Source organism: Peromyscus maniculatus, chromosome 9, assembly GCF_049852395.1.
Source record: "Peromyscus maniculatus bairdii isolate BWxNUB_F1_BW_parent chromosome 9, HU_Pman_BW_mat_3.1, whole genome shotgun sequence".
Taxonomy (NCBI): Eukaryota; Metazoa; Chordata; class Mammalia; order Rodentia; family Cricetidae; genus Peromyscus; species Peromyscus maniculatus.
The window spans coordinates 44,461,794-44,476,464 of NC_134860.1; positions in this window are offsets into that span (position 1 = coordinate 44,461,794).

The window sequence follows — 14,671 nt, forward strand, 5'->3', positions numbered from 1 at the left end:
GAGTCTATTGACCCTGGAGGGTTAGGATGGTCTGAGCCACCCATTGGAGATCCTGGATGGAGATCCAGGAAAGCCAATGGTAACTAGCTAGTGAGGTATTCAGTCCTGCCACTCTGGTGCTGGCACTGGCGATTATGCCCAAGGCTGCTAGAAGGGGCATAGCCTGAACTACTCGTTTCTCATGCCGTGCCTCTATAAACTCAGTGACGGGAACTGGCAAGGGTTCTTCACCAGGTACCACCCCTAGCTTTGGAAAAAGGAACACCAGAACACAAGTCCCAGACCTCTAGTGGGTAAGCAGTGATAAACTTGTGTTACCACAGAGAATTGAAGCATTGTGAATGTTTGGACATAGGGCTGGGTGGTGGTACTAAGGGTTGTGGTGTTATTGCAGTCTGCAGAATCCAGGGTGTCCACAAGGTGTGATCCTGAGGAGTTAAAGTGGTCTGTGAACCTGAAGAGAGGGATGTGGGAAAGAAAGGGGTGATAGAGATATTTAGCTCAGAGAAATTAACAAGCAGGGAGGTGAGAGCATCTGATTCTTATACCTTCAGAACTTCCATTTATATAACACTTAGACCCTCGGAACTTAAGTTATCCTCAGAGCTAACTTAAGCTTTCACATTCTCGGACCTTTATAACACTTTCTTGGACTCTTACTAAAACTGGGCTGAATTTTCACCAACAGCCTCTCCTGGGCTCTCTTTGGGAATTCAGTCCTTCCACACAGTGCCAAGTCTCAGCTGCTCTCCATGATCCCTTCATGTCCTTTTTAAACTAATACCACCTAAGTGACTCTTACATTAGAGAGTTCGGCTACCAGCATGAGGCAAGTCCCTGTATGAGTTCATGGAGGTGCAGCTTTGATACCTTATTAAAGAAGCATTGTTTTTAAATTCTATCATAAACCCTGTTTTTATGATTTTTGTTTTCAGGACAGGAATTATCATACAAATACAGAGAAGACAGGCATGGGGATAAAGCCCCAGTGGAGGAGAGATGGAGGAGGAAGTTATAGGGAGCTGAATCAGCCTTTAACAGCCTGTTGTAGAGCAACTTCCTGACCCTATTAGGACAAGCTGTTGCTCAGAGGTGGGGGTCTCCTGGACGATAAACATCCGTATGTAAGAGCTGCCCCAGGTAGGTGCAGATGAGAAGAAATAGAGGAGAAAGCAAGTTTATACAAGAGAATGTGGACCCTATGTTTGTGCAGCAGCAGAAGCTGCCATCATTGCAGATAGAGCATGCCAGTTTTGATCATTTGAACCGTGCTGAAGCCGGAGTGAGGCTAGAATAAAATCAGAGTCCATGGAGGAAGAGGGGAGGGGTCTGAAAATGAACTCTGCTGGAGGGAGTTTCTGTAAGCTCCAAGCAGGAGCTGAGAGACAGGGACGACAAGGTTGCAGAGGTCCAGATGGACTTAAGGAAGCTGCAGTGTGGGCGCCATGGGCCCTGGTCCCCGACTGTGAGTGGCTGCTGCCTTGCTTGCTGACCTTTACCAGATGTCCTCCCTATTCAGATTCCCTGCCGGTCTCCTTCTCACCTAAGGATCACCGGAGAGCTTACCGGAGGTTCTTTGTTCCTACATCCTGCATGTGGTGTAAACAACTTAGGTGCATCCTGTATTTGGTGTAAACAACTTAGATGCAAGAATGTAGAACATTGGGTCTAGAATGTAGACCATTGGTAGTGAACTTCTGCCCTCCGGGGATCCTCCATTTGTGTTGTAAGCCTGTATTTAAGGTTTCTTCCCTCTTTCAATAAACGGCATTCGGCATTCAGTCGTGGCGAATGACTCGCTGTCTCTTGTCTCTATTTTTAATCCGCAGCCCTTCACTCAGACATGGTGAATGGGTATCGGTAATGTGGGCGTTACCGCTACACTGCAGGGGGTGGGGGTGGGGGGCTTAGGAGGCAGCTCCTAGAGGAAGGAGGCCAGAAAACAGGGAGCACTCCAATAAAGGAAGAGGAGCAAGTATCTTAATATAGAGTGCCCACATGGTGAGGCCCCGGGGGTGTAGCAAGCTCCAGGAGCCAGAGAGAGGACATTTACCAAGCAGGAGAGGAGAGATGGATGCCGAGAGCAGGTGGAGGAAGAAGCAGCTGAAGAATTTAGAACCAAATATGATGGACAGCAGACGCCAGCAGAAACAAGTGGTCTGCACACATCTTAAGAGTCAAATCAGCGACTTGAGTCATTTTGAAGTGTTAAGACATGGGCACTATGGGCTGAAGGGGAACTGCTGCTGAGTTGATAAGTCGGAGATCCTGAAGCGAGCGGTAGGTTCCATTGGTTTTCATAACTGCCAGGATGGGGGTATAAAAGGGCGAAGTGGGAAGCAGAAGATTCTTTCTTAGGTCAGGGATGAGAGGCTTAATTCCCCCGAGGCTTTGGAAAGAAAATGGGTATTGAGCGTGGATTACATATTTGGTGGGGTTTTGTAGTTGAATAAGGGGGGTGAGATTTGGCTGTAGAGGGGTCTTGAGTGTCCCATACCCAGGGATCTACCTGAGAGGTCAGTAAGGGAAAAGGTGTCTCAGATCATGTGGTTTGGAGGAGAAGGAGGAGGGGGCATGGCTGGTGAGCCTGGGGTCAAGCGCATAGGGTAGCAAAAGAAATAGAGGCTCCCACTTTGGCTAGGAGGTCCTTTCCCAGAAAGGGGGTGGGGCAGGGTGGTACCACTAGGAAAGGAGGATACCCCTAAAGATACAGCTAAGTGCTGGGATTTGGTGAGCCTGGTCAGGCTGTCTCCTTACTCCAACAACAGAAGAAAGAGAAGGAGAGGTGGGTCCCCAGAGCTTCATCAGGACCAAAAAAAAGTAAACCTGGTGTCCAGAAAGAAGGAGACGGATCGCCCTGATACTATGATGACTACCTGAGGCTCCCTGGTGGAGATGGTGGTGGTCAGGCCAAGGGAGCCCAGGGCCCCCTCAGTTGCTCACAACCAAGGGGGCGGAATGAAGGGTGATCTGGACTTGATATCCTCATGTCTCAAGGGACATGGGGACAATCAACACTCCAGTGGCCTTCTTGATGGCACCTTGGACATGGTCTGGGTGGTTTACACAGGTTTAGACAGGCCCCTGTCCAGTGACTCTCCTGACCACATTTGAAACAAGGGCACAGTGGCTCTTGGGCTTTAGGAGACCAGGGAGGCTGGGCTTTTGTTTCAGCCAGCTGAGTGGCCTTATCCATCATTAGTTATTTTTATTTGGGGGCTTTTTCATATCTCCCATGGTTTACCTTGAAGGCCACAGTGAAGACTTCTGCCTGTGGAGTCAGGGGTCCTCTCCCTAGACATTTAAGTTTGGCCCCAATATCAGGAAAACTCTGGGAGAAGAAGTAGGTCTTAAGGAGTTGCTTCCCATTTGTGGTCTCAGGATCCAGAATGGTATATTGTAAGAGAGCCCTTGTGAGGAGGTCTGGGAATTGAGATGGGTTTTCATGCTTTTCCTAGATGACTCCTTGGACTTTTTCATAATTTACTACCTTAAGGGCGGCCTTGTAGATACCGTCTAGGAAGCAAGTTATAAATCAGTTCCTAGCTAGAGTACCCCTGGGGTATTGTAATCCCATTCAGGTAGTTTGGATGTAATTTGGCTGGCCCTTTTACCCTGTACCAATTACATTCAAACTACTACAGTGATATTCCATGATAGTTCTCAGCATATAGAAACTTTCTTTTTGAAGATGCATTTATTTGTATTTATGTGTATGTATGTGTGCTTGCATAAGTTTATCTGCATCATGAAACCAGAAAAGTCCCTGGAATCGGAATTTCAGACAGTTGTGAGCTACCCAATGTGGAAGTTAGGACCAAACCAGGTCCCTCTTGGAGAACAGTAAGCACTCTACCCTTTCTTTGTGGGTGCTGAATCTCTCCAGCCCCTGGAAACATATTCTAAGAGTTGGGACTATGGCTCCATCAACAAAGCATGAAGACACGAGTTCGGGTCCCCAGGCCCCATGTCCGTCCCAAGGCAGCAGTGTACCCCTGTAATCCCAGAGCTAGGGAAGCAGGGAAGAGAAAGGAGGATCGCTGGCCAACCAGCAGAGGGCTCCAGGCTCATTACAGATCAAGTCTCAAAAATTAATGTGGAAAAGTGATTGAGGGGGGGGGGAGAAGAAGGGAGAGGAAAAAGAGGAAAAAGGCAAGGGGGAAGGGGGAGAGAGAGAGAGAGAGAGAGAGAGAGAGAGAGAGAGAGAGAGAGAGAGAGAGAGAGAGAGAGATTTAAAGACATCCTGAAAACTATCAAGGCTTGGTACCCTGGAAAGAACGACATCTGCTGGCTCTCTTTAATACTTAGCTCATGAATGTTAGTTTTCCTACAATTTGAAATTAATGCTTTGTAATAAAATGACTCACTTGCCCAATGGTTACCATGAAAACACGGGCATTATCAAGTATTAACAAAGATCAGAATATGGAGTGAAAGGCATCTTCCCTGTTGTCCCAGTGCCAAGTTCCTGGTGTCTCTTTAGTGGCACTAATCTCTTCAAGACTTACAGATGCTTTACATCCTTGTCTGCATCTTGAAATTCACACTCCTTTTGTTAATTGTTGATCTTAGTGCCTGCGCTCTCGGCGTTCTGTTCAGGAAGTTGTCTCCTGTGCCAATGTGTTTAAGGATGCTCCCCACCTTCTCTTCTATCAGGTTCGGTGTGTCTGGTTTTAGGTTGATGTCTTTGATCCATTTGGACTTAAGTTTTATGCGGGGTGAAATATGGATCTATTTTCATTCTTCTACATGCAGACATCCAGTTGGAACAGCACCATCTGTTGAAGATGCTGTCTTTTTTTTTTTTTTTTCCAGTGTGCATTTCTGGCTTCTTTATCAAAAATCGGGTGAGTACAGGTGTATGAATTTATGTCTAGGTTGATTCCATTTGATCTACATGTCAGTTTTTATGCCAACACTATACAGTTTTTATTACCATAGCTCTGGCACTGGCCATCTTTTGTAGCTAGGCAAGGATTCCAGTATGGGACCAGGTTACATTCAGTTGAGTTGCTGGCCAATAGGTTCCCATTGAGATCCCTAAACAACCCAGGGTAATGCTAAGACAGAATATTACTCTCTGAAAATTGACAGTGGTCCTTGTTGCCAAGGACAACGTCCATACAGCTCATTGACTGTAGAGAGGTTGAGCGGGTAAGGGCTTGGAGCCTTGACCCCTGCATTCTAGTCCCTTTGGTGTGAGAAGGTACTCTGCAGGTTACAGAAAAAGAAGACACCAATCCAGCCAAAAGCCCTCCACCTACATCTGTCCCGCCTGAAAGATGTGCTGGGACAAGGGTGGTGCAGAACTTGTGTTTGGTTTAACTTGAGGCCTACACCACAAGAGGGAGCCCATGCCCTGCACTGCCTGGATAGCCAGGAATCAGAGACAGGATGGCCCAGAGACCTAGGGTAGAACCAAACCCAACTGGCAGAGAGAGAGAGAGAGAGAGAGAGAGAGAGAGAGAGAGAGAGAGAGAGAGAGAGAGAGAGAGAGAGAGAGAGAAGAAATGATTCTTAATGATATTCTGCTACACTCATAGATTGGTGCCTTGTCCAATGTCATCAGAGAGGCTTCCTTTTGCAGCAGATGGTATCAGATGCAGAGACCCACAACCAGACATGATGCAGAAACTAAATTGGATGTCTCCATCAGGTTCCTCCCCTCAGAGATCAGGGAACCAAGCAGAAGACGGGAGGAAAGACTGTAGGAGTCAGAGGGGATGGAGGACACTAGGAGTACATGGCCCACAGAATCAACTAAGGCTCACAGAATTATCAGAGGCTCACAGAGACTGAAATGGAAAGCACAGGGCCTGAACAGGTCTGCACCAGGTCCTCTGTGTATCTGTTACAGCTGTTAGCTTGCTGTTCTTGTGGGACTCCTAACAATGGGAGCGGGTGTGTCTCTGACTCTTTTGCCTGCTCCCGAGACTCTTTTCCTCCTCTTAGGTTGCCTTGTCCAGCCTCCATAGGGGGCTTTTGCCTTGTCTTCTTGTATCTTTTTTTAAAGATTTATTTATTATGTACATAAAAGAGGGTTCCAGATCTCATTACAGATGGTTGTGAGCCACCACGTGGGTGCTGGGAATTGAACTCAGAACCTCTGGAAGAACAGTCGGTGCTCTTAACCTCTGAGCCATCTCTCCAGCCCCATCTTGTTGTATCTTATTTTGTCCTGTTTGGCTATTGTCTCTTGGAGTCCTGCTCTTTTCTGAAGGGGAAAAAATGATGAGTGGATCTAGGGGAGAGAGGAGGTGTGGTAGGGATCTAGGAGTGGAGGGAGGGGAGACTGTGGTGTGGGTGAGATGTATTGTATGAGAAAAGAATATTTATATTTGGTTTTTCAAGACAGGGTTTCTCTGTGTAGCTTTGGAGCCTGTCCTGGAACTTGGAACTCGCTCTGTAGACCAGGCTGGACTCAAACTCACAGAGATCCACCTGCCTCTTCCTCCTGAGTGCTGGGATTAAAGGTGTGTACCACCACCACTCAGCTCTATTTTCAATTAAAAAAAAAACAACCTCATACTCCTTTCTTTGCTAATTCATGTATTCCATCTCCTTGTTTTAGGCATGAATAAGAGTCCAGGGCACGTGGGCTGAAATTTTCAGATTCCCATGTTCCTGGACAAAGAACTGCACCAGAGACACACTGTAAGACAATCAAAAGAGAGAGTTTCTTAAGAAAGAGAAAAGCACTCCACTTGAGAATGGGGGTGGGCGGCTGGTTAGCTGGGGAAGCGCATACATTCAAAAGTGCTTGGTCATGGGTCTCATGACCCTTTACAGGTCATTTACATGGTGCCTGTCTCTCTCACATGTGTATATTTGGCTTTTCCCATGAGTTCTTTTCATTGCCCATAGCCAGGTGAGAAAAGATATCCAGTCCTCTGCCAACTGCCATCCTCTATACGCTAACCCCTAGGCCATTCTCTCCAGTCCCTGCTCTCCTGACACATTTTGCTTTTGAACTGTCACTATAATTGTCACTCAATGCAGTCAGCAGCAGCCATTGCACACAGCCTGGTTGTGATGCTGTCTTGAGTTTCCTCCATCAAACAACTTGGTCCATTACAATTCAGCCTCAAACAAGTTCTCAAGGCATGGGAAGAACAAATCCAGATCCTTTGCCCAAATATAACCTGATTCATCTGTGCTGCAGAGCCCTATGGAATGCCCTCAGAAACCTGTAGCTGCAGAATTCTCTCCAGCTCCTGCCAAGTCCTGCCAGTCCTGGAGCCTACTTATAAAATAAACACACAGACGCTTATATTATTTAAATTGTTTGGCCTAATGGCTCAGGCTTCTATCTATCTAGTTCTTACATCTTAAATTAATCCATTTTTATAAATCTATACCTTGCCACGTGGCTTGTGGCTTACCAGCATCTTCACATGCTGCTTGTCATTGTGGCGGCTGGCAGTGTCTCCTCCCACCTTCCTGTTTTCTCAATTCTCCTCTCTGTTAGTCCCACCTATACTTCCTGCCTGGCCACTGGTCAATCAGTGTTTTATTTATTGACCAATCAGAGCAACAGATTTGACATACAGACCATCCCACAGCACTTCCCTTTTTCTTTCTTTCTTTTTTTTTTTTTAAGAGGAAGGTTTTAACTTTTATACATCTCCAAAGCCAGCTTGGTATATTTGGGAATTTGGGTGTAGCTTCTCTTACTACTTCCTGCTGAATGGGGGGCACTGCATATTATGGGGACACAAAGAAAATTTTAGGATTATGGAGTAGTCTGTGTGGGTGTATTGTCTGAGCCAGTTGTCCTGAATCCAATCTGAATGTTGGATTATCTGGGCCATGGTGTCATCGGAGACCTTTCAGGGGGTCTTGGCTGATCAAACCTGATGTATCTTAATCTGGAACAAATCCATAGCCTCTGGCTTTCTGTGGAAACAAAAGCAGAGCCTCCTTTCCAAAGCAACATATCCTTACATCCAAATTTTGAAGTCAAGGTACTTTTAAAATACACATTTTGGTTTAACTCAACAGCTTTTGCGATCAAATGTTTTTCTTCAGTTACGAATATCAAAGAGAACATAATCTAGATTCTCTGTGTGATAGCCATCTTTACGTGGCTTATTTTTTATATTACCTTAAACCTATTGCTTTAAACTGCAGCATTCTAAGACTGAAACGGTACTGTGGCTGCTAGCTCCGCCCACTTCAGCTTCCCAACATGGCGGTGGTACATTTTCCGCCAGCTCTGGGAGCCATCAACTCTCAGAAATAGTGGGTCTATGCTTCTATCAAAGCAGCATGTAGCCCAGAAACCTCTTTTTGTTTTGTACTAGCAAAGGCTAAATCCACCACACAGCTTAATGTACCACTTACAGAGGCCTCATTCCCGCCATACTGCAGGTCGAGCACACAAGCCAGGAACCCGCCAGAGCAGATAGTAGCTCAAACACGCAGGCTGCCACTAACTTGAAAGAGACAACTAGGAACTGATTTTAGTTCTGTTTTAGTATCTTTTTACTCAGGTTTTAGGTGGAAACTCTTACCAACACATTGGGTGCCATTTGTAGCTTGAGAGCTTCTCTCCAGGCCCCACCAAGCCCCGGCAGTCCAACAGCCCACTTATAAAATAAACACACAGACGCTTATATTATTTAAACTGTTTGGCCTAATGGCTCAGGCTTCTAGCTATCTAGTTCTTATATCTTTAATTAATTCATTTCTATGAATCTATACCTTGCCACGTGGCTCATGGCTTACTGGCATCTTCACATGCTGCTTGTCATGGTGGCGGCTGGTAGTGTCTCCTCCCACCTTCCTGTTCTCTCAATTCTCCTCTCTGTTAGTCCCGCCTATACTTCCTGCCTGTCCACTGGCCAATCAGTGTTTTATTTATTGACCAATCAGAGCAACAGATTTGACATACAGACCATCCCACAGCAGAAACCCCAAGAGCCTCCACTGTGCACATTTCTCTCAGCATTCTGCTCTTCCATGAACCCACCCAAATAGCCCATTAAGCTCCACTTCCAGCATCCCAGGGCTCCTCTGACCTGCAGCTCTAGGTCTGTTCACATTCCTCCCACAAATCAGTTCCAAAGACCTGGTCAGCTTTATCACAGCCACAGACAGCCTCACTCTTCGGTAGTTTTAGTATTACTTATTTGTCTCATTGCTATTACAAATATAGGACAGACGCAACTTAAGGAAAGAAACATTTGTTTCAACTCTAAGTTTGAGAGGATATAATTAATTATAAAGGGAAAGCAGGGCAGAGCCCATGGCAGTGGGGGAGGGGGCTGGGACCTCTCACATCTTCATAGTTTGGAAGTAAAGGGTGGGGAACAGCAGCTTTCTCCTTCTCCCCTTTTCATTTAGTCCAAGACTACAGCCCATCAGGTGGTTTCACACACATTAGGATCAGTCTTCCTTTCTGGGTTGACCTCTGAAAACACCCTCACAAACACATCCAAAGGTGTATCCCACCAATGTCCTCCTAGGTACTTCTTAATCTAATGAAGATTAACCACCTCACACCCAATAGTAGATGGAAAGGAAAATTTACACTATATATATACATACAGTAGAATGCTTCATGAGAACACAAGCAAGTACAGCTACAAACAACAGCATGAATGCATCTCACAAACATCCAGTCGAGAAAGAGAGGCCAGATGTAAAAGATTCACCTTCCACAAATGAGTGTACGATGCACGAACAGGCAAATGTCTCCTGAGTAAAAATGAAGATTATCATGGGCACAAGACAGTGAACAGAGGCACAGACGATTCTGTGACTATTCCGTGTTTTGATTAGTGTGTTGCTTATAAGGTTAGTGATGGTTTAAACATAAAATGTCTCCCTCACAATCATGTATATGAACACTTGGCCACCAACTGGTGGTGCTTTTTTGGAACATTGTAGAATCTTCCAAACCATGGTAGAAAATCAGGGATACCTTACTTTTTTTTTTTTTCATACTCCACCTCTTGGTGGACAATATCAAAGTCATGTTTCACAAAAGCATGTAAGATCAACAATGTTAGAATAGCAAATACAACCCATTACGATTATAAACCATAATACCACTTAAATTTTTAAGTAGTTTGGTAAATAAATCTTGCAATCTACTGCAACCATCCAATGCAAATTAGAACTAGGCGTCATCCTGCAGTAAATCAAAACCTTTAGGTTGTCAAGAGGGAAATGAGAGCAAACAAAATGAAGCACATGTCTTCCCTGGATCACAGACTGAAGCAAGAGGAACGGGGTGCATTTGTGGATTGGTCTTGTATCAGTGGTTCTCAACCTGTGGGTCAAGACCCCTTTGGAAGTTGCATATCAGGTATTTACACCACGATTCATAACAGTAGCAGAATTACAGGGATGAAGCAGTCACGAAATGATTTTATGGTCGGGTTTCACTGCAACATGAGGAACTGTATCAAAGGGTCACAGTATTGGGAAGGTTGAGAACCTGTATTGTAGGTTCTATATTTTCTATATCATTGTGAACCAAATAATACTGTTAGGACATGGGAGTGAGACAGTTTGCCACAGTTAAAGCAAGGGAGAAACAACAGATGTCTACTGCAGACATCACTTACTGCATTGGCTGTCATCACGGGGGGGGGGGGGGGGGGGAGGGGGGGGAGGGGCGGACACGGGACGGGACATGTCCTAACCCTGGCTTGTCAGTGTTACGGAGTATTTGAGTATTTAATTTACAGTACACTGTAAAGATGAGTCTCTGCCTAAGGCTCCTCCTGATTGCTTTAATAAAGAGCTGAATCACCAACAGCTAGGCAGGAGAGGATAGGTGAAATTTCTGGGGAGAGAGAGGAAGAGAAGGAGGAATCTAGGCACGCAGATTTTCTCCAGAGACTCTGAAGAAGTTGAACAAATTAGTACAGAACAGAGGTAACTGAGCCATGTAGCAGAATGTAGATTAATAGTGACAGGTTCATTTAAGTCATAAGAGCTAGTTGGGAAAAAAAACCTAAGCTAAGGCCAAGCTTTCATAATTAATGTTAAGTCTCTGTGTCATTATTGGGGAGCTGATGGTCCCACAAAAGAAAATCCAACTACATTTGAGAAAGCTTGTTATATGTCAGTCATGAGGAAGTATGTTTTGTCCTCTGCACTCAGCTGTAAGATTCCAGTGTCCTCTCCATAGCCCACAGGCCAAATCCATTAATAACAATATTAAAATATTTTTAAGACATGGACCAAGTTGTAAAACACATCTCCAAGCACAAGGCCTGAGAACAATCAGGTTTAATTTATCTGTGGCCTTTCTCAAAATATTCATCAAGCTAGGAACATGTGCTAGCACCATTCTGTCTGGTGATTTTAAAGATCTTCCACATTGTTTGGCCACGCACACTTCTGATAACAGCTGTGAGTCACACTTTGGAAACCCTGAGCTGGGCCAGGCATGGTGGTGCACGCTTTAATTCCAGCACTCGGGAGGCAGAAGCAATTGGATCTCTGTGAGTTTGAGGCCAGCCTGATCTACAGAGTAAGATGCAGGAAAGCCAGAGCTACACAGACAACGCTGGTCTTTGGGGAGTGTGGGGAGGAAGGGAGAGAAAGAAAGAGAGAGAACCCTGAGCTGCTAACAAGCATCTTCTCCTCTTTAAGGAAGTTATCAGGGACCGGAAAGACACCTGGTGACTGTGATGCCATTGAATCCGGCAGCTCAGCCAGAGACTGCATCTCTTTTTTTTTTTTTTTTTTTTCGGTTTTTCGAGACACGGTTTCTCTGTGTAGCTTTGGTGCCTGTCCTGGAACTCACTCTGTAGACCAGGCTGGCCTCGAACTCACAGAGATCTGCCTGCCTCTGCCTCTGCCTCTGCCTCCCGAGTGCTGGGATTAAAGGTGTGTGCTACCACCGCCCAGCACTGCATCTCTTTATGTAGGAATTTCCATAATGAAACACCCAGCAAGAAAGAATACTTTAGCCTGATAAGTCCAAGCTAACCAGTTTTTTGGATGGAGTCCCACAGTGATGTTATATGAAGAGCTACACGTTTCTTTTCTGGACTAGTGTGGGCACGGGCAAACTTTTCTTTAAAACATTGCTTGTAAATCCTGGGCTCTGTGTTAATCAGCTTTCTGTTACTGCCCAAAACATCTGTGATAGTGCACTTGAAAGGAGAAGAGAGTCATTTTGGCTCACTGTTTCATAGTCACTTGGTCCTTGTTTTGTGTGTATGTGTGTGGGGGGCGGAATGTGGGTACTGGGGCAGTACATCATGGTGGGGGTATGCAGAAAAATAAATAGTTCTTCCCATGGCAGCCAGGAAGCACAGAGAAGAGAGGAGGAGGGGCCAAAGTGAGAATACCAAGTTTGAGGGCACACTTGCAATGACCTAATGTCCTCCTACTAAGGTTCACTGCCTTCCAGTAGGGCTATGGGCCAGGCGGTGGTGGCGCACGCCCTTAAATCCCAGCAAGCCAGGTGGATCTCTGTGAGTTCGAGGCCAGCCTGAACTACAGAGTGAGTTTCAGGACAGGCGCAAAGCTACACAGAGAAACCTTGTCTCAAAAAAAACAGTAGGGCTATGGGCTAGGAAACCAGGCCGTCAGCAGATGGGCTTTTGTGGGATAGTCAAGGTCCAAACTATAAGACAGGCACACTCCCTCTGCTGTAAGTACTCAACTGTCCCGTTAGACTCAAAGGTGTCCATGGACAATCCCTAAATGATTGGGTATACTGTGTTCCAGTAACAGTTCACAAAATGGGCCAACTTCGGAAGGTGGGGAGTAGAGGAAGTCTTGCCTGTGAAGAGAATAATGGAAGCTGAACACAGCCAGCATTTCCTGTATCCTAACCCTCTAATCCTCCCCACCCTAGGACCAAAGCTTGAGTTCCTCTCTCTGCAGAGTTGGCAAGAGCCAGGCCAGATTGGGGCCGTGCTCACACTCACGCCTGTTGAAGTTGGATGGAGAATCTGCATACCATTCAAAGCCACTCCCTGGGCAGAAGTGGGCCGACGTGCTCTGGGAAGATGGGTAAGATACTTGACGATGGAAAACAAGAAAGAAATCTGAGGCAACACTGAGAGAAATAGAGGTCAATGCTCTACAGCAGTGGTTCTCAACCTGTGGGTCACAACCCCTTGGGGGGGTCAAATGACCCTTTCACAGGGGTTACATATCAGATATCCTGCATATCCGATATTTACATTATGATTCATAACAGTAGCAAAATTACAGTTAGGAAGCAGTAACAAAGTAATTTTGTGGTTGGGGGTCACCATAGCATGAAGAGCTGGATTAGATAAAGGGTTGCAGCATTAGGAAGGTTGAGAACCACTGTTCTGGAGTGAGGGAATATTAGATGCCCTAAAAAAGCACGGAGAGAAATTGTTCCCCATAGTCAGACAGAGATTTGAATCAGCTGACCTGGAGCCTCCCTTGATTCTTCAACAGGAGGAAGCTAGGAGATTGTACTGTTTGGTGGGGTTTGTTGTTGTTGTTGTTGTTGGTGGTGGTGGTGGTGGTGGTGGTGGTGGGTTTTTTGGTTTTGTTTGTTTGTTTGTTGCTTTGTTTGGGGGCATTGATTGTTTGTTTATTTGTTTGTTGTCTACGCGTTGACACGCTATAGCTCGGAAGCTTCCCACAAAGCCCAGCTCATTACCTCCCCTCTCCATCTATGTGCACAGTACCCAATAGAAACTCTGGTCACCGACTAGTGGACTTTTTCAGTTAATAACTTTTCGCATTAGTGTCAAACCTATCACTGGGGAAATTAAATATATCCTGTGTTGGAGCTGGAGAGATGGCTCAGAGGTTAAGAGCATTGGCTGCTCTTCCGGAGGTCCTGAGTTCAATTCCCAGCAACCACATAATGGCTCACAACCATCTGTAATGAGATCTGGTGCCCTCTTCTGGCCTGAAGGGACACATGCAGGTAGAACACTGTGTACATAAAAATAAATCTAAATAAATAAATCCTGTGTACCTTCCCTGGGAGAACTTTCTTGGAAGCTTGGGCCTACCTTCCCCCAGAGTTTGCCTCATGCACCTTTATATAAGTCCTCTGCCTTTGCTTGTGGGCCTTTGCTCTAACAGAGCACAGCTACCAGGGCAGCTCTGCTACTGAACCCTGATGACCCCAGCAAATCAGCAAATCCGGAGGTGAGCACAGGGAATCCCCCTGACCCAGTTGGCACCAGAAGTGGGATGTGCTAGGACAGTCCTGACTCGCTGCAATATGGCAAAAAGCATTGGAAAGGAAAGGAAGTCTGGAGAGGCAGATTGATGTTTGATGCCTGGATGCTGGGGCGTTCCCCAGGATACCGAACGGCAGCTGTTCTGTGTGTGTTGTGAACTGTGCGTTCTCTGTGGAATTTTGAGATGACCTATTATCTCAAAACCCAGGAGACGAGGCTCATCTGGCTGCCTTGGGCCATTTCAGCCAACAGGGATGGGGAGAGGTCTACAACTCAGATGACGTCTTTCTGTTTTATTCACTTCTTCAGTTGAGCCCCCAAATTACAAAGATGGATTTCGGAATAAATTGAAAATGTGAAAAGTTTGCATACTGGTTTTGCCTCCAAGTTACATCTGTTTGTGGTGTAAGACCAAAGATTTAGATAAACGGGGTGGGAGGGCTGTATTCAAACTGTCTGCCATTTTTCCTTCTTCAACCCGACTGTGCCCTGCCGCAGTGACTATCATGTCACCCCTCGTCCTC